This window comes from Tinamus guttatus, unplaced genomic scaffold (assembly GCF_059628265.1).
Source record: "Tinamus guttatus ecotype Peru unplaced genomic scaffold, ASM5962826v1 Tinamus_guttatus_pri_ptg000046l, whole genome shotgun sequence".
NCBI lineage: Eukaryota > Metazoa > Chordata > Aves > Tinamiformes > Tinamidae > Tinamus > Tinamus guttatus.
In genome coordinates this window covers 1,147,763-1,166,531 of record NW_028288580.1, presented here as the reverse complement: position 1 = coordinate 1,166,531, position 18,769 = coordinate 1,147,763, and the positions used below count along the sequence as shown (strand labels likewise).

General features: G+C 44.1%; 1 protein-coding gene across 1 annotated transcript in view; it reads left to right on the top strand.

The window, feature by feature from the left end:
• The window catches only part of ATG5 (autophagy related 5), a 116,227-nt gene that overhangs the window by 82,007 nt on the left and 15,451 nt on the right, over positions 1-18,769 (top strand). The gene's annotated exons all lie outside the window — the stretch shown is intronic.

Genomic DNA, 18,769 nt, shown 5'->3' with positions numbered 1-18,769 from the left:
CAAGCAATCTCATCATCCCAAGGCACTTACGTTTTTGCAAGTAGTTAATGAAGGCTTTAGCAGTTTTCCCTCAAAAGAAGCGGACAGAATTGTCTGGTTTAATATATTTTTTAATTCAGACCAAAAGTCAAAGCTCATTTATGCAGTAGTAAGTATTTTGTGCTTTTCTGTTCTCTTCCACCTGTCCCTTGGCAGATTAACCAGTCTGGAGACCAGTAGCAGAAAGTCACCCTAAGAGACATATCAGAACTGTAAATTGCAATCTCAGCATCTTTACAATATTGTGACCATTCATGAAAGCAAGCAGTAGGTCACTTCTGGTTACCCACTGATATTTTACTTTTCTACTAACAGAGCAATTTTCAGGTTTTTAGGTTATGTGGCAAATGGAAATTATTGCTTTCAATGTGTTCCGGGGTATTGCTATCTGAAGCAAGGAAAAGACAAATTTGGTTCTTGTCTCCTGTCCCCCAAGACATGAAGGACATCCAGAGGAGTTAGACTGATTCTTAAGTTATATTGTGATGTTCTCTGTGATTTCTACAGAATCATTTGAAGGAGAAAGGATAGAGCTTTTAAGGGAAAGGTAAGAACTCATTTTTTTGCTGGCAGTTTTTCAGGGTAAATTCAGAGTGTTGTTACTTTTTCATCTCTTTGCCTTGGATTTTGCATGGCCTGTGGCAATTCAGGGTTTGTCCAGATCCATGAGGTCTCTCTCTGCACCTTACTCTTCTTGAGAAGAGTGTTGGTTTGTGCCTTTTGAGCCATTTGCTTTCCAAAAGTGCTATCTCAGTGCACATACTAGGCTCAACCCCTTTTCAGCAGAAACATTCCCCAACTTCAGAGTTTCCTAAATGTATCGTAGAATTACAGAGTCAGTAGAAATCTCTGAGTGAGAAGTTATTTGGGTTGGTTTATCCCTCTTCAGTTCCTTGGAACTGCCACTTCTACGGATGTAATGGGATGACCGGAGGAGAAAAAAAAATCAATTAACACACGAGGAAACGATTAGATATGCTAACCTCAGAAGACAACTGCTGGTTATACTATCTCTCTGTGCTGCCCCATTTTAGACTGCTGTTTTTTGTTACTATAGCAGAGTGAAATTTGACTATTTCACTGTTACCCTATGCTTCTGGGAAATGGGAACCAGCAATATTTAGGTATAGAAATCCAGCATTGAACAAGTGGTTTACTCATTTTGTGCGGTTTTCCGGACTGTAAAATACATTATGCAACTGCAGAAGGGCTCTTATGGTTTTCCTTTAAATCAACAAGCTATTTATTGTCATTTGGCTAACCTCTTAAGACACAGCAGTGGCCACTAACTATCCTTTATGGATTTAGTCTATATTTGTGGACTGTTAGTAAATGGAAGCTGGGGGTTTTGCAATCCTTGTAAATAACGTTGCAAGTTCCAATTGTAGAATCAGGGAATGTTTCCTTATCTATGCAGGTAGAATTCAACACATTCTGAACTTTGCAGTTCAGCAGCCTTGCTGCTGAAAAGTCACCATACGATCACTCAAGAAAGAAGCTTTCCAATCAAAACTCTTAAGCGATCTCCCCAGCGGAGCAAAGACACTCACCTATAATGAAGAGAGCCTTCATTAGAAGCAAGGACTTGTTTGCAGCAATTAATGAATGAAAAGATCTGGTCTAACCAGCCTTTTCCTCCTGTAAGATCAACAAAGTACAGTTTGCAGCACTAAATTGAGCTTTTCGGTAGTTAAGAATCAGAACTAAAAGAAGCACTAATATATATTTTTTTCTATTTTCAAATAGATATGAAGGCTAACTTGAAGAACATGAATGGCTTGAAGAACATGAAAGGCTGGCTTGAAGAACATGAAGGCCGAATCTAGCTGGAGGCCTGTGGCCCGTGGTGTCCCGCAGGGATCAGTAGTGGGTCCAGTGCTGTTCAACTTGTTCATCAGTGACTTCGACAGGTGGAACAGGGGGCACCCTGAGCAAGTTTGTGGATGATACCAAACTGGGTGGAGTGGCCGACACTCCCGAGGGCTGTGCTGCCATTCAGAGGGACCTAGACAGGTTGGAGAGTTGGGCAGAGAGAAACCTCATGAGGTTCAACAAGGACAAGTGCAGAGTCCTGGACTTGGGCAGGAATAACCCCAGGCACCAGTACAAATTAGAAGTTGACCTGCTGGAAAGAAGTCCATGAGGAGTGATTTGGGAATCCTGGTGGACAACAAGTTAACCATGAGGCAGCAATGTGCCCTCGTGGCCAAGAAGGCCAATGGAATCCTGGCCTGCATCAGGAGGAGCGTTGCCAGCAGGTCAAGGGAGGGGATCCTCCCCCTCTACTCAGCTTTGGTGAGGCTGCATCTGGAGTATTGGGTGCAGTTCTGGGCTCTCCAGTATAAGAGGGACATGGAACTTCTAGGGAGGGTCCAGCATAGGGTCACAAAGATGATTAAGGGACTGGAGCATCTATCTTACGAGGAAAGACTAAGTGATCTGGGCCTGTTTAGCCTGGAGAAAAGAAGACAGAGAGGAGATCTGATCAATATGTATCAGTTTATGAGGGGAGAATGCAGAGAGGATGTAGAGAAATGTAGAGGGGCCAAACTCTTCTCGATGGTGGCCAGTGACAGGACAAGGGGTAATGGGTACAAGCTGAAACACAGGAAGTTCCACCTCCATGTGAGGAAGAACTTCTTTCCTGTGAGGGTGACGGAGCCCTGGAACAGGCTGCCCAGAGAGGTTGTAGAGTCTCCTTCTCTGGAGATCTTCCACACCTGCCTGGATGCCACCCTCTGCTATGTGCTCTGGATGTCCTTGCTGGAGCAGCAGGGTTAGACTAGATGATCTCTCGAGGTTCCTTCCAACCTTAAGCATTCTGTGACTCCATGATTTTTTGAATTGAAAAGCACGCAGATAGTATAGTATTAATTTCCGTAACAACAGCTAAGACATCCTTTTAATCTTTTTTTTTTTTTCTCGAATGTATCTCTTTTAAGGCTCTTGCATATTAAGTGCTGATAATGCTTTTCTGCTAAATTTGGAGGAAATAAAGTTAGTGTAAGCTTTCTGTGCAAAAACCTGCAGAAGCTGACTTTAAATAGAGAGCTATCCGTAAGCGATGAACATGACTGTGACTTCTGCTTCTGCAGAAACACTATAGCTGTTAGGAATATGAACCAAGTTTTGAGCGTTTCTTCTCTCAGATTTGCAGAGGTGGAGATATGTTGATTCAAAACAGAAGGATTTTGATGAACAGATATTAGCTTCAGCCATAGCTGAGTAAAGAGGAAAAAACGTAGGTCACATTCACAGCAGTGGAAACTCAACAACTTAATTATATGCTGCAAATAGGCCTACTTCTTCAGTCAGCTAAGATGAAAAACTTCCATGTTGTTATTAGTGCACATGAAACTGTGCTCTGCAAGCCAATGCCAGCTCCTTCTGAAATCACGACAGCGAATCAAGCTACACTGTAATTTGTTTTTTGAATCCATACATTTCAGGGTACAAGTGAAACTTAATTGGGTCAAATGAAAAGGTTGAGATGTTGGAGTTGATAAGTGAGTCGGTATAGGTTTTGTGTACTCTTGTTCTGCCTCTTAAATGAAAAAAAAAATTGCATAGAGTTAGTGAAAGTAATGCAACAGCTTGGACAGTATAACTTTTGTGATGGCTGGAGGATGGTTCAGCACCAATTACACATGACCAGTAATAAGAGTAAGCTAAAATTATACACGGGCAGTGTTTAAGAGGGGACGTGAAGAATATGTGTAATATATTTCCTTCACTCTAAAACCCGTTGGACCAGCACGCTGACTGCAGGAAAGTCACTGTAATTTAGCTTTTGCTGGCGGTGTTGGCAGTGGTGTAAATACACAACTTTATACATATCTCAGCCCAGCTCTAAAACAATAATAAATGAATATGGGAAAGTTTGTGCAATGGCTTCTTCTACTATTTTTAAAGAGTGTGTGGTACAAGTGGGTTTCTCTGGGGCCACGTGGGAATCTCTGGTACAAAGTGCTGGGCTGTAGGGAAGGCATCTCCCTGGGACATCCCTCTGCCTAGTACCCTGTGGATGTGCCTGGCCACTGAAAAGCACCCAATGCGGCTCATGGACTTTGCTCCCTGGTGTCTGTGGGGTTGTGGGGTGTAATTTGTTTCCAATAGGTGTAGATCGTAAATAAAGTACTGCTGGTCCTGCTTTTACAGCATGAGAGAGAAAAGCTGTGTGTTGTAAATGTTTGGTTTCCACTGCTGCGAGCTCTTGTGGTACTGTTTTGCTGTTCAAAGGAAGCATAAGCAGACAACATGTCACTCACTAGAAGGTCACTGCCCATTTTCAGATCCCTTCATGGCCCCCACACATAAGAAAATCAAGAACAAGCTTAGTCTGAGAATCTGAATGTCTGAGTTGATGCCAGTGAGCACTCATCAGCAGGGCTTCAGCAGGGCTTTGACCTCTGAGCACAGATAAGCTGCTGCTGCTGTAGGTTGGGAGATTTAAACCAACCGTTGGGCTGCGATCAGGCACGTTGCATCCCAAGCTCTTTACGTTTTTCTTGGTTAAGAGGTGCTTGAACTACTTGGCAAGGAGCCAACAAGGCCTGCAGCCACCTGAGGAGTTAATTTAAAAGCCCTGATTTCCAGTTAATCCAGGTCCTTGAAACTCTCCGAGCAGCTTGCACAGAATGGCCCAGTCTCCCTAGTGTCACTGTCTGCATGCGGGAATCAGGCCTGAAGATTTCCTGAGGGACAAAGTTCAGTTTAGACTGTTCCCATTTTTAAATTATTCGTTGAAAATTGGTAATAATAATAATAATTTAAGTGAAAGCAACTACACTGTAATTTGTTTTTCTGAATCCACACGTTTCAGGGTACAAGTGAAACTTAATTAGGTCAAATGAAAAGGTTGAGACGTTGGTGTTGATAAGTGAGTTGGTCTACTTTTTATGTACTCTTGTTACTGCGTCTGCGGTTATAGCTGAGGGGCAGGTGCCTTGGCTTACTGAGCTGCCTGGTTGCTTTTGAGATGCCCTTGGTTCCTAGCTCAGATACTTGCCAAGTATCTTTCAAAGGCAGCTGGTACCTTCTGATGTTGAAGGGTGTCATGTGTGTGAATATGTGCGAAGCTCTAACATATGGCAGAACTCTTTGGTGTAGCAATACTGCAGTGAATAACTGTTTTTGGCAACTGGGTAGAGGTTTGCTACCCCAAGGCCTGGTTAGCATGATGGCTGATATGGTCAACTGATCAGCTCAGTTAGAAGAAATTATAACCAGCACAGTGTCGCACAGAAGATTCTCTGACCCTTGCTGCAGCTGAAGTGATGATGATCATCATTTGCAGTAAATAACAGTTAAAGAGAGCGTGTTGGTGTGCCTAGTCGATGCTTTGCTTTTGCTAAAGCAAAGTTATTGCTTTAGGCTGTGCAATTTACGCTTGCGAGGGCTTTCAGGTCCCTCAAATCTTACTTGCTAAAAAAAAAAAAAAAAAGGCAAAACCAGGCCTTGCATAGGAAGCTTGTTTTGCTCAAAGAGCATGCAAGTGTAAGTTGTTTAAGCGGGATTGCTATCAAATAATACTTTGAGTAGAAAAACTTTACTTGTGTTTCTGTTGTGAGCTTTAAGACATCAGAGGAGTGTTAAAAGAGTATAAACTGAGTTGAGATAAAAAGATCTAAGAAGCTGTGCTCATGTTGCCTGAATTGTGTGCAGTGTACATTTAATAAATTTTCACTTAATCATCCATTGATATGTATGATAAAAATAAATATGGCAATTGAACAGTGCAGCAATAAATAATGCTCTGAGAGAAAACCACATTGGGTAAACTAAAACAACTGCATTTCTTACTAATCTACAGAATGCATTTAATTTAAAAGGAGAATTTATAGTATTTGAAATATCCTACCACATACTGAAACTTTTAGTGTAAACTGCCACTTTCTGACTATCACATATTGAAATACTTGTGGTGCATAGTGAAATTTATGTTACATAGTGTAAAATATATAGTGAAACCAAACTGATGTATAATGAGACACACATGTGCCTGTAATGACTTATCAGTTCCATTATTTTCTAACTAACATTATTTTCATGATCAAGTTTTTCTGGGTCAAAGGAAGACAATGGTGAAGACCAGAACTGACACTGTAATGGAAAGTATAGACCCAAACTTGAACAAAAAACCCCCGAAACCCACCAAGATGAGAGGGTTATCCTTTGTCTTTCATTGAGATAAATTCAAAATGTTAAGTCTGGTAATAGTAACAATATGTCCCTGCTTCTCTGCCAGAACTTCATTATGAACATCAACATCACCCCAGTCAAGGAAATACCACTAGCCGCAAGTGGAAAGGCCAAGCACACAAACCTCAGTGGTTTCTACCCGTACAGGATTGACCCCCAGAGTGAAGCTTGTGGCACAAAGATGCCCAAAACCCCATGAGAGGTCCCTGGGGCTGCATGAACATCTTCTGGAAGTGCCCCATGAACGCACTTGGTCTTTCAAGGGCAGTACAGGCTGCCCTTGCAGGTGCTCTCCAATCCTACTGATGGCTTGGGTTGAAGGTCTCATCTCCTACACTCGCTGGTTCTGGAGTGAATTTTGCCCCTTGTCCTGGTGAACGGTGATCTTGCAGGTCTTCACCCACCAGAACTAGCTAGCAGGACTTCTGTGGTCCTGCTCAGTGCTGCCCCATGGGATTTGAACCGATAACACTGCTGCTAGAGACTGCCAAAAAGAAATTCTGATTTCCAGCACCACTTGACCGACAGAGGGGAAAATTAACAGCAAACCTTGCAACTTCCTGACTTGTCTCACCCTGAGCTCTACTAGACTGCTTGCTTTTATGACTTATATTTTGCCTGTTTTTGCACCAGTATGCAAAAAGCCTTTAATATTCAGAAAGTGATAACAGCAACAAAGCTGTGATCTCCTCAACTGTCTCGACAGCTCATGAATCAAGATGTTTGCCTCATCCTAGCCACTGCAGTGCTGTCCCTTTACTAAATCAAAGCAATCTAGGCTGGGTTATAATTGCAAGAAGACCTTCCTACTTCATGGTCATTGTGCAATAAGTGCTTGTCAAGGAGGGCTGAAGGCACAAGGCAAAACACGCCCTCGGTTTGAGGGTAACGTGTATTAACCTTTCCACGTGGAATGCCTAATTGCTCAAATACTGCCGACATTGTTCAAACTGCCAGATATGTTAGGGAACAGGAAGAACTGGAGGGACAGCTCTATATAAGGGCCATGACGAATTTATTGAGTAAATTGTATGGGAGTGTTTAACCCTTCTCTGCTTTTTTTTTTTTTTTTTGGTCATTGTTGTTGTTGCTGTTTTTTTTTTTTTTTTTTTTTTTAATAAGGACAACCGCCTAGTAGATTTGGCCGTGACTAATTCATGTGAGGAAACAGCACAGGAGTTTAACAGCAACAACCAGTTCAATTTCACTTGTTAGCAATTCAGAGCTAACTGAAGTTTCTAAAGGAGATGAAAGGTAATTTTGCCATTTGTTCTCTCTATTTTAAAAGCTGCAAGAGAACCTGAAATGAGATTTGTTCCTCATTACTGATTCCACCTCAGTAGTGGCAGGAGGAGACAAAACAAGTTAATTTGCACCTGCACCAAGACAAAATGTGTACAAAACATTGAATTAGTCTTCAGACCTCATTCTCCCTCATTCCTGGCTTTTCTAAAATCACTCCAGGGATGTAAAGTCATTATCAGACTGCAGCAGGATGCACCATACACATGCTGTTACACATATCTATGCCCAAACTGACGAAGATGTTATAGAAGTGATAAAGAAGAAATTGTCTTGAGGGAGAAGGAGAAATAAACAGGAAACAAATCTTAAGGATCTATCTGAATGTCAACCCTAACAAACATCGTATTAGACAAGAATTTTGCAGGTGGAACAATTATCTGGTATCTTTTTTTTTGCCTATTTTATTACCTCCTATGAATCAAAGGGTGAGACAATTGTGACAGTGAGTGCAGGAGGTAGTCCATATTTAGGTAATGTAGAAGATGATCTGTCATCAGGGAAGTAGAGAGCTTTCACAATGCTGAGATGAAAATTCGCACAGTGATCACAAAATAATAGATTTTTAATCCTTGCTCCTTATATGATACCAGCTCATAAGCATCGTGCACTCCTTTGAACTCACCTGCAACTTCTGTGAGCTAGATCGTTTCCTTTTGAAAGGTGTTCAATCCAGACTGAAACATCTACCTATCATTCCAGCTCTGTGACTAAATTGTTCTTCAACTCAACAAAAATAAAAAGTGTGAAACACTATCTTTTCAAGAGTAGCATGAAGAATTATTGTTCCTTTCAGATAATGGTGGTAAAACATGGACAGGGATCGCATGGGCTGAGCTATCATTCTCTTTACTTAAAATGGTTTAGCATAAAACAATCTCAGTTTCAATATCCGCCATGTGGACTGTAGGCAAAGACTGTCCAAAGTCAGGCCACTAAATGAGTCCCTGTGAGGAGGTTGAAGGCAAATCTCTCTTGCATACATCAACAGTTGCAGCTTAGTAGTTTTCTCAGCATCCATGGGAAAGCTGCTGCCTATCATTTGTCAATATGCAGATACTTTCCTGGTAGCAGCCTAAATATTCCCTCCCACAGCTATCTGTGCCCAGACATGGTGGTGATAAGTAGAAGAAGAAAAATGAAGTAATTTGGCAATATCAACCCAGCAAAGCATTGAGAATGAGCTTTGGCAGGGTTTCTGAGGAGCCACAAGGCATTGTGGATGCTGTAGTTCATGAAGTCATAGGTAAAATTTAATGCCTCAGAATAAATTGGAGAGAAGTCAGAGCTGAGCAACTCAAGGCCTTTCAACATGGGAGAGCTGAACCTATCACAGTAGTTTCACTTTACATCTTCAGGCTACACAAAGATCTTGCTTCCTTTTTTTTTTTTTTTTTTTTTTTCTTTTTAGGTGCGTTCATCTTCACCTTGCTTTAGTAGCACGGGTCCCTTTGCTTTGCAGGCACTGTATTTTCTGAAGATGCTTCATAATTTCCTTCTGCTGGGTCTTGTCTGGGAGGGTGTCGGGAAGTCTGGGGCAGAAACATATATTTCTTTTGGCCCTGCCACAGCATGGGGCTGAGACCACCTTTTGGGAGTCTCAGCACTTTCTATTCTTGTTGTCAAATATTAGGAAACCCACCTATTTAGTGTGGGACTCCCGGCCCTTCGGCGCTGCTCTGCATGATGGGCAGTAACCTGCTTCTGATATCAGCACCACAGAAGCTGGATGGACTGTTTGATTAATGGAAAAAAATATAATCTTGTTGCTGACATCCCTGGGCCAGCTGCATTGTGGAGATTATTTAATTGGAGAACTATATGAAATCACTGGGAAAGCCTTATAAAATAGTATAAAGGAGGTAGACTGAGCATTCAGAGCTTTGTTTTGTTTTGTTTTGTTCTGTTATTATTATTTTTTAAGAAAATGAAGGTTGACTCAGATCCCTAATGGATATGTGTAATGACGCGGTCTTTGCAAGATGTGTTACCTTTCTCCGCAGCCTTTGCCATCTGAAACCGAAGGTGGCCCTAATTAGCAAAGACACGTTTCAGTGGTTGCTGCTATTGCCAGGGCTGGGGCAAGTGGAGGGGCAATCTTGGCAAGGGCTGGGCACAACCACGTTTCTCACTGGCTCCTATCAGCAAAGCTTCATGTAACAGGGAGTAAGTCGTGGGTTGGAGTTTTCCCCAGGCTGTTGAACATGGTGGTGATGGATATGTATCTTTTCCAGTGGCCAGTTTGGAGGCTGGGAACACGCTGGAGATGCCGAGTCCTCCTAGGGCAGGTGGGGTTGGCACAAACTGTGCTCTAGCTGAAGAGGGGTTTCCTTGGGGTAAGGTCAGGGTGCCAAGACCCAGACATTTCCTTCATTCCTGTATTTGCTTCTTTAGGCTGGCTGGCTTGGCACAATAACTGGGCGCATTGTGACCCCATGCCCAGACATTGCCAGCACCTTGCGCCCTCCACCAGGCCCCATGGGAGGAATCGTCCAGGCAAATGAACAGGTCCCAAGCTATGTGAAGTGAAGAGTCACTTGTTTTGAGAGCACTTCTGGGGGCCCAGGCTCTTAACGGTGTGTAACATTTCTGTCAGCAGATGAGAACTAATACATGGTGCTTAAAGCTGAGATGAGTTGTTGACCAGCTGTGGTCTACACGAAGAGGTATCGAATACGTCTCTTTGGGTAGTGTCAACTCCATCCTGGAACCCACATGGGGGTCAGAGCCAGAACTAGAGACCACGAAAAATACCCACTTAAGCTCACGAAACCAGATCCCTCTGGCAGCCCCCGTGTTACCTCTGAGCATTCACAAAGTGCAGAAGGTTCTGGGTGAGGTGGCTCGTTCCTTAGCGCACATCAGCCTGCCCCGGTGGGAGGTCTCTGCTCGGGGTATGTGCATACAGCCAAGCCGGTGAACGTGTTGCCTTACTACAGATTATTAGTTCCTGAAAAAGCAAAGGCAGGTCTCCGTTGCCCTCATGCCACAGGCCTGACTGTTGAGCAGATACTGATTGATACCCCGCCATTTCCTCCTCACCCCCCTCTGTCACCCTTTGCATTTTCACCTGGGCCGAGGTGAGGAGGTTTCGCTTTAATTTATGTCGTTCTCGTATTGCCACATGGCATGCCAGAGCAACTGAACCAGGCACGATCTGACTCCGTGTTGTGCACTCTCACATGCGATCCCCTCGTGGGAAAATGCTGAGAGAAAATGGAAATTTAAGCTCTGCAGCTCGCCACTGTGGTTTTGGGGTTTTGAGTAGTGCTTAGTTTGTAAGCTCCTCGGGGCAGGGAGAGCTTTCGCTGCGCTCGGGGTAGTGGCAGCCCATAATCGAGGACTTCTAAATATCATGATATTGCAGATAGCAATATATGCTAGCTGCTTTCTCTATGAACAGCGAAAAATGCATGCTATTACATATCGTAGGATCTCAGAACAGGGTACAAATATTACTCTTACACCACAGCTTGCACAAGCCTTGTACCTATTCTACAAATGAGTTGGGTGGTGGATGGGAAGGTCAACTGACTTGTTGCAGACCATGCTAGCAGATAATGAAGGTACCAAAACCAGCAGCTAGCAGCCTTGGCTCACGTTTCTCTCTTCATGCTGCAAAATTTCTCTCTGGCATTGACATACTAGAGTTTCTGTTAAAAAAAAAAAAAAAAAAAAAAAAAAACTTTTAAATTTCCATTCTTAGAGAAGCTTAAACTCAGATCTGCTCCCTTCTGTAGCTGCCCCTCATCAAGTGTATGTCAATAAAAATAAAAATAAAAAATTGAAAATGAATTTTAAAAAATAATTTAAAATGTCATCAAATATAATTCCTAAATTTAAATATTCCACCTCTGCAGCTCAGCTCTGTGTTTGGGCCCATCCCTGTGTGACATCCCTTGGGTTGGGGTCAGTGTGAGCCCACATGGAGAGACCTGGCAAGCGAGTGGCCAGCAGTGAACACCTGGGATTGAGGCTGCTCATGTGTAACGAGGCCCCTGCTGGAGGAATTTTGTGGGAGTACTTTGGGAGAACAGGCTTGATGGTCCAGGGGGACCTGTGTGGACCTTTCTGCTTCCTTTGGACAAGCAGATGGAGTTGAGATTTTTGGAAAGAACCCAAGATTTGTACTCGCACCACCTTCCCCTGTGCCTGCCCCTTTGAGGTGCTTGAAATAGGGGCAGTCCCGCTGGCGCCGCAGTGAGCAGAGGTGCTTGCACAGCCGTGGTGCTGCACGAAGGAGGGGGCCGTAGGTGCCGGGAGCTCCCGGGCTCATCCCTGTGTGGAGAGAGCAAAACGGCCACACAGCAAACGTGGGGCAGCCCCAGGGGGCCGGGAGGAAACCTGCATGTCGCCGCGGGCGGCTATCTAGGTCATAGCTGCATTTGAAAATATTCAGATACTTTGCGATGCACCTGCTCGCGAGCACTGTAGATGCCCAAAAAGCGGCAGGAGGTGATCCCGACTCCTGTCCTGAGCGCCAGGCTGGCGGAGCGCACGATCCAGGCTGCCACTTGGTTCTCCCCACGTGCACGCGGGGAGGCTCTGCGGGGCTGGCGGTGCCCAGGCCGGGCCGGCGCTGCCTGCATGGGGAAGGCGAGCGCGGGCTGGAGAGAGGAATCAAACCGAAACTCACCACTCAGAGCAGAACGCCCGAAACACCCACGGCTACAGACAGGCACTAATTGCTGCAATATAGGTTAGGAAAAGGAGCCTCATTCTGCACCCTTCGGTTTTGTAAAAAGAGAGAGAAAAAATTAGAAAAAGAAAAAAGAAAAAAAAAATCTTCTCTGAATGACTATAAGCACCAGTGCGTGTTGCCTCCTAAACTCTCGGCTAACTTGTAACGGCTTGTTAAAAAGGCAAATTTTCACTTTTCATGTATCCTTGCCCCTTTCGCACCTGGTTACAGTTTCTACAACATTTTTAACTTTTGTTTTTCTCATGATCAGTTGCGAGCAGAGTGAAACCTCCACAAGACACCGCCCGGCCCCACTCCTCGGATCGGGTTCCCACCTCGGCCCCAGAACAGCAAAACCTTTCCCTGTTACCCAAGTCCTTCGTGCTGAGAATGATTTCTACATAGCGGGGTTTCAGGGCTGAAAATAAGAGCAGGTCTCCTTTGTGCTAGTCTGTAAATAGGTGCCAAGCACAGCATTAAAAAAAAAAAAAAGGTGCTGCCACAATGCACAAGATGGACTAAGGATGGAGAGAGTAAAATGGGGAGAGCAAACGTTGCCCGCTGTAGTGTTGCCTGCCTAGAGCTCAAGAAATCCCATGTGAGCATCTTGCTAATGTGCTCTTCTTGACCAAGAGCTATTTCCAGCTGTGCTCATGCAAAACTCATCTAGTAAATGCGCAAGCACTGGGATCTCCCTGACCTTAAGCCAGGTGTTATGTTGGGATAACTTGGCAAGCCCGGGAAGAGATCTTCAGCCTTGCATTTTGCCGCATGTGGTTTCAGTATTACCCGCATCGCTTCATTTCCCAGCGCAGTGCAGCCACGTCAGAGCTGGAATGCTGCACGGAATCTCACCAGGCACTTGGATAAGGAAGTGATCAAGGACTTGCCTATTTGCAATTAAGGGGGGGGGGGAGGGAGAGAGAGAGAGAGATGAAGGTCTTCATTAATCATTGCACAATAAGGAAGTCGTACTGGTTTGGCTCCTTTCAATAGGATGATTTGGTCACACCTACCTAAGTGTTTTGGCATCCCAACCATCTCCCCACACACGTGCGTGTGATGGGAGATGAGGGAAGTGCCCCTGCGCCCGTGACATGAACTTGTCTGGCCTTTGCCTCCCGGCAGGGAGCGGGGTGAGTGCCTGGTGCCTTTCTCCCTGGGTGCCAGCTCTCCCTCTCCAGGAGGTGCTCCCACACCTCCCAGCACTGCCCGTCATCATAGTCTGGACACAATTTTCTGCCTAAACCTTGGCCCCTACTCCTGCACATCTAAGAGGAACAGAGGCCATGGGTCTCATGGCCTGCCTTTTCATGTGCCTCCCCCCGGATTTCCTGTAGACAAGGGACCCACTGGGTCTCCTCCCAGCGTCTGCCCCATGAGCCCAGGTCCCTGGGCGGCCTAGAGTTATGGCCTGCAGCATCTGAGTGTGTTTAACGCCCAGATGTGAAAGCAGGTTGTGACCAGATGTGGAGGCAGTGGGTCCACCTGAGATGTCAGGAGACACACTGAGGCACTGGGATTCAGGTGGCTTAACCTGCTCTGAATGAGAACACCAGGTGGGGTCATCTAGCAGATGGTGGGACATGGTGGAGAGAGATGATGCTCTGGGGAGCATGAGCTATGTCTCCACTGTCTTCGCTTGCATTTAGACCCAGCTTGTAGAGCTGAGTGGCTTGGGTCAGTAGAGCCCATGCTACCTAGGGGCAGGACGTGTCACCTAATGACTCCTATGCTGAATTTCCTTGCATCCCTTGGCTGGGGGCCAAGTTGCAAGTTGCTGGGGAGGCAGTGAAGATGTTTGGTGTGAGTGAGATAAGCAGAGGCAGTGTCTGCTCACACATGTGAGTAAGCGCTCATCCTTGGATGGGCTAAGAACTCTGCATCCAAGGCTTTAGCATGTGCCCAGGAAGTGAGGCTGGGCCAGGTCAACAGGAGCCTTCCTCTTCCTTTCCCATTCCCACAGCAAACTGCTGAGAAATCATCCCCAGCGGCTTTTAAAAAGGAGAGAAAGCAGATCTGTGAAACGTTTTTGAAAATATTGAACCTTCATGAACCATAGCCTGCAGTTTCTGTGCAGTTTAAAAGTTTCTGTGGCTTTAATGGGTGTGGAAATGCATTCTTTGCCAATGTCTTCAGGTGCCGCTCAGAAGCAGTGGGCCAACCTGTTGCAGGATGCCCTTTTACCTGCATTTTTAGGAAAAATTAAACAGCTATGTTTTTGCAAAAGCTCTTGACAAAAGACCATCCTCCCGCCTGTCCAAACCAGACTGAGTTGGAACTCATAGAACTTGGGACTACATAGAACTTGGCTAAATTCTCCAGGGTTTCCGTGTGGGCTTGGCTCGCCTCAGTCTCGTTGGAAATTGGCACTGCCGGAAGGGAAAGAGAGGCACCGGAGCAGGTCTCCCAGCAGGAGAGCCCTGGCTCAGCCCCCCACAGGCAGCTGGGTCCCAAGCGCAATAGCATTTCTGGAAGAGGCCCTCCATTTTTTTATAATACAGAGCCTAAACTCTTCAATTTTGTATCCCTCAAAGGAAACCAACCATCAGTCAACTGGCAGCAGCCTAATAACCTCCTGAGACTCCTTAATGGTAGGCTTTTTTGAGGGGGAAACTTGGCTGAAATAACCTTGACTATGTATGTCAGTAGCTTTTCCTTAGGCCGCCACTGGGCTTTGCTGCTCAGGGCCCAGCCCAGTCGCAGCAATTGCCCCGCTGCTACTTTTAACAGCACCCAAAGCGCTTTTCCTCCTTGCAATGCCTCTAAACACCAGCAAAGGTCCGTGCCCTATCCCACAACGAGCATGGCTCCAACACCAGCATGTGTGGGGGGACCCATTTACGTGTGGAGGTCTCGTCCCCACCTTGATGAGTCTTGTGCACTTTGCAGGCCTCCCCGCTGTAGTTGCCAGGAGTTGTCTCCCCCAGGAACTCCACTAAGAGACCAAGGACTTGGTAATTTGCTAAGGATAGTCAGGGCCGGCAGCACTGGCCTTGCAGGAACATGGCTTAATGAAACAACCAAAAAAACCCCAACAGTTTTTCACCCTTGTAATGGGTCCTTCTTACCTGGAGAGCAGGCCTGCTGTCATCATCAGCACGGAAACTTGCTGCATTTCTGGTGGCAACAAGGTCCCTTTGGTGACTGCTGCCTGGCTCGGGCTGTGTCAGCAACCACTGCAGCAGCTGCTGGGCGCAGGCTGGCGAGGCCGCGATCCTCGGCACGCGCTCGCTTTGGATGTGATGCCTTTTATTAAACATCTTCCAAAGCTCGCAAGTGTCCCCAGGACATAACTCTGCAGCGCAGAGCAGCGTGCTGCCAAGTAATGAAGTATGATTTATGGTGGTAACGGTTATCCTATGTTTTTTTAAAAAATTATTACAGCAATAGCTCTGTCGAATATAGGAATATAACATGCTGCATTTGGCACGTTTATGACAACAGTGCTCTGGTTTTCTTAACTCCACAGTTCTGCGTTGGCAGTATTTCAAATTCTTGAGACAGATGTTTAAGTGAATTTTAAGAGGACAGTGAAATACTTTTAAAACATCATATACAGCGCTGAGTGTCTCAATATGAAAAGGAACATTATTCCCCTAACATTCAGGTAGGGAAGGAGAGCACATGGCCGTTCTGGTTTAGATCTCACGGTGAATGATGGAACGAGCAAATGTGGAAAGAGCTTTCTGAGGCATCCCAGCTTTTCGGCTGAGGTTGTGGCAGGGGGGAAGGCCTTTCGACCTTTCCCTAGCTTTAGTTCATGCTCACATCTCATTTGCGAGCGGTGAAAACAGATCCACATTTGTTTTGAATGCAGTTCCCACCATGTTGATACAGGACTAAGTGGTCTCCTGCTGACATTTTGATTGTGTCATTGTGGTCCCAGTGGTTACAGTTTCAGGCCAGAAATGACAATCATTTGGAAAAATGTAAACTAGAGCCCTGGTTACATCTCTAGAGCGGTAAGAGCGTTTGATGGAGCATTTCCATCAAAACTCTGACTATGCTAAAAAGAAGTGTATATATGTATATGTATATACATTTTTTTAAGGTTTGACTAGAAACGGAGTCAGCTTTACTGAACAAAATGGGGTGCCTAGCTCTGGCACAGCTGCTCATAACTCTAAACCATGGCAAGCTGGGGACATCATCACCGACACTGAAGATGTTGAAGGGATATTGAAGACAAGTGAAGCATTAAGTAAAGCAATGAACACTTATATTTAATTTACATTTGACAATTTGCACATAAATAATGATGTAAACCAATACGTAAACATATGATAGTTTGTTCTAGCAAAGTAAAAAGCCTGTTAACTTTGGTCAGTCTTTCTTAAGAGAGACAAAAAAAAAAAAAAACAAAAACCCCAAAACACTGTTGATTGTTGCTACATTCACATGGAAAACTTCTAAGGGAAGGGGGTAAACAGTAAAGAGAAGTAACAATTCTTAAAGCTGATGCATATAAATTCTTGTAAAATTTGTATCAAATACAAGAAAGCACTACAGGCAAATAATACGAAAAGTGTGTGTCCAGTGACAGAGTAGTGATACTTTGGTTTATCCTACAGGTAAGTACTATACTTATGATCTATTGCTACATTTAAAAGATGTCAGCCTCACAATTTGCAGGAGTGGAAATGTAATGAACGGTAGTCCTTCAAAAGCTGTGTTGAGAGACTTTCTTAGGTTTCAGGATTGCTTTTAACAGAAGGCATTGGAATGGAGTTTACAGAAGAAAAAAAAAAAAAAAAACCACCAAATCCTGGACTGATCTGGATTGATGAAGTGGGCTATTCTTAACGTTATAATTTATAGGAGTACAAACAGGAAAAAAAAAAAGATATACATGGAGGGAAGGTGTGTAATAATGCTACTTATATTTACGTGAGTTGACCATGCAACTCTTTTTAATGGCAGGGTAAAAACGAGACTATGGGCTCACCCCAACTAACTTCACCTCTACCCTTCACTGTGTATTATACTTACACCACGCATGGGCAATATTTGGCTTCTTCTTTTCAAGTTCTTTCAGTTAAGTTTCCTGGCTGCTCGTTCGCTAGCCCCCCTTCTCCTTCCCCCCCACAGGATATGTTGCCAGGAGAGGGGGGAGAGAATCCCCCGCTCCTGCAAACTCCGTAAAATTCCCACTCACTTCTCTGAAACTCCACACGCACGTGGGGTCACTCACGTAAGGTGTTTGCAAGCTCAGGCTTCCCGCGGACAACGGGGCCACGTGCACTCGCAGGTGACAAACGCCTTAGCACAACCTTCTGGTTTTGAGGTCATTGGTAATATGCAAAACTGGATAACATCTGATTTTCACACTTAGATGAAAAATAGGTTTTATTACATGGTTTGGCTCACAACTTAAGTGGTATAAATATATATACATATACATATATAGTATAGTGGTATAAATATATCTATAAATATACATGTATTCTTTGCTACACCTCAAATGTCACCATATCATCTTTGGGCTTAGCAAAACAAAAAGATAAAAGGATGTGCATTCTATCTTTCCCTGTGCACATTTTGGTTTCTTCTCTAAAGTAGCAAAGCATTTAGATAAAACAGCATTGTCTGCACCACTGGACACAAGCACTGAGGTAATTGTTGTTCAACAACTTTGCAATGCCCTTTTCATCTTTAATTAAATTAACCACAAAATGTACAAACACAAATACTGAGAAAAATCTGAGCTGTAGAGGAAGGAAGAAAAAAAATGTATGTGCCAGAAAAGGACTTTGTTCCCCACTTCTATACAGGTGAAGCAGGAGAGGAAAATGCAAATAAAAACAAGCCTCCTATTTCTCAGGGAATTTGACCATCCTCTTTATCCCTGGAAGGCTCTGGAAAAGGGGGAAAAAAGAAAAGGGGGGAAGGAAAATGTCTGCCAAAAAACTTATTTTTAGAGAATGTTAAGAATATTTGTGTGTTTGTTTTTAGATTGCTTTTGGAAATAAAAGAATGTAGGTGATATTTTATTTTGGAAGAGCCACTTCAAGCTGATGAATTCCTTTGGTCATAAAGTTACATGACAACATGTGGGGCGATAGCTGTTTTCTAAAAACCTAACGTATGGTCCATGGCAAGTAGGTGTTTGCAGTGCCACATCTGTTCTGGGTAGAGCTTCAGGTAGAAGAATCTCCTATCCCTAGGGAGCCAGGGGTAGAAGTTTCTTCTCTGCTTGCTGCTACTCCTCCCTTTTTTGTAGTAGTTGTTGTTGTAATTCCCAATGGGGTGATTTGCATATAAGAGTACACAGCATTTCTTCAAACCAACTGATCTAGGATTCTGTATGTCAAATGTCCCAACTTTGGCAATACAAAAACCCACATTTGTTTAAAAGACATTGGTACATACAATGCATTTACCGAAACCCCAATCTTAGGTTTTTAAAACAGATGTGCAGAAAAAGTATCTACAAAGAATGGCCATAAAACAAAAAAAATAAAAACATTTAAAGTAAAAATTACAATGAATTTTCCAGTCATTGTAAACATTTCTCTAATTATTGCTTTTAGAATGATAAATTGC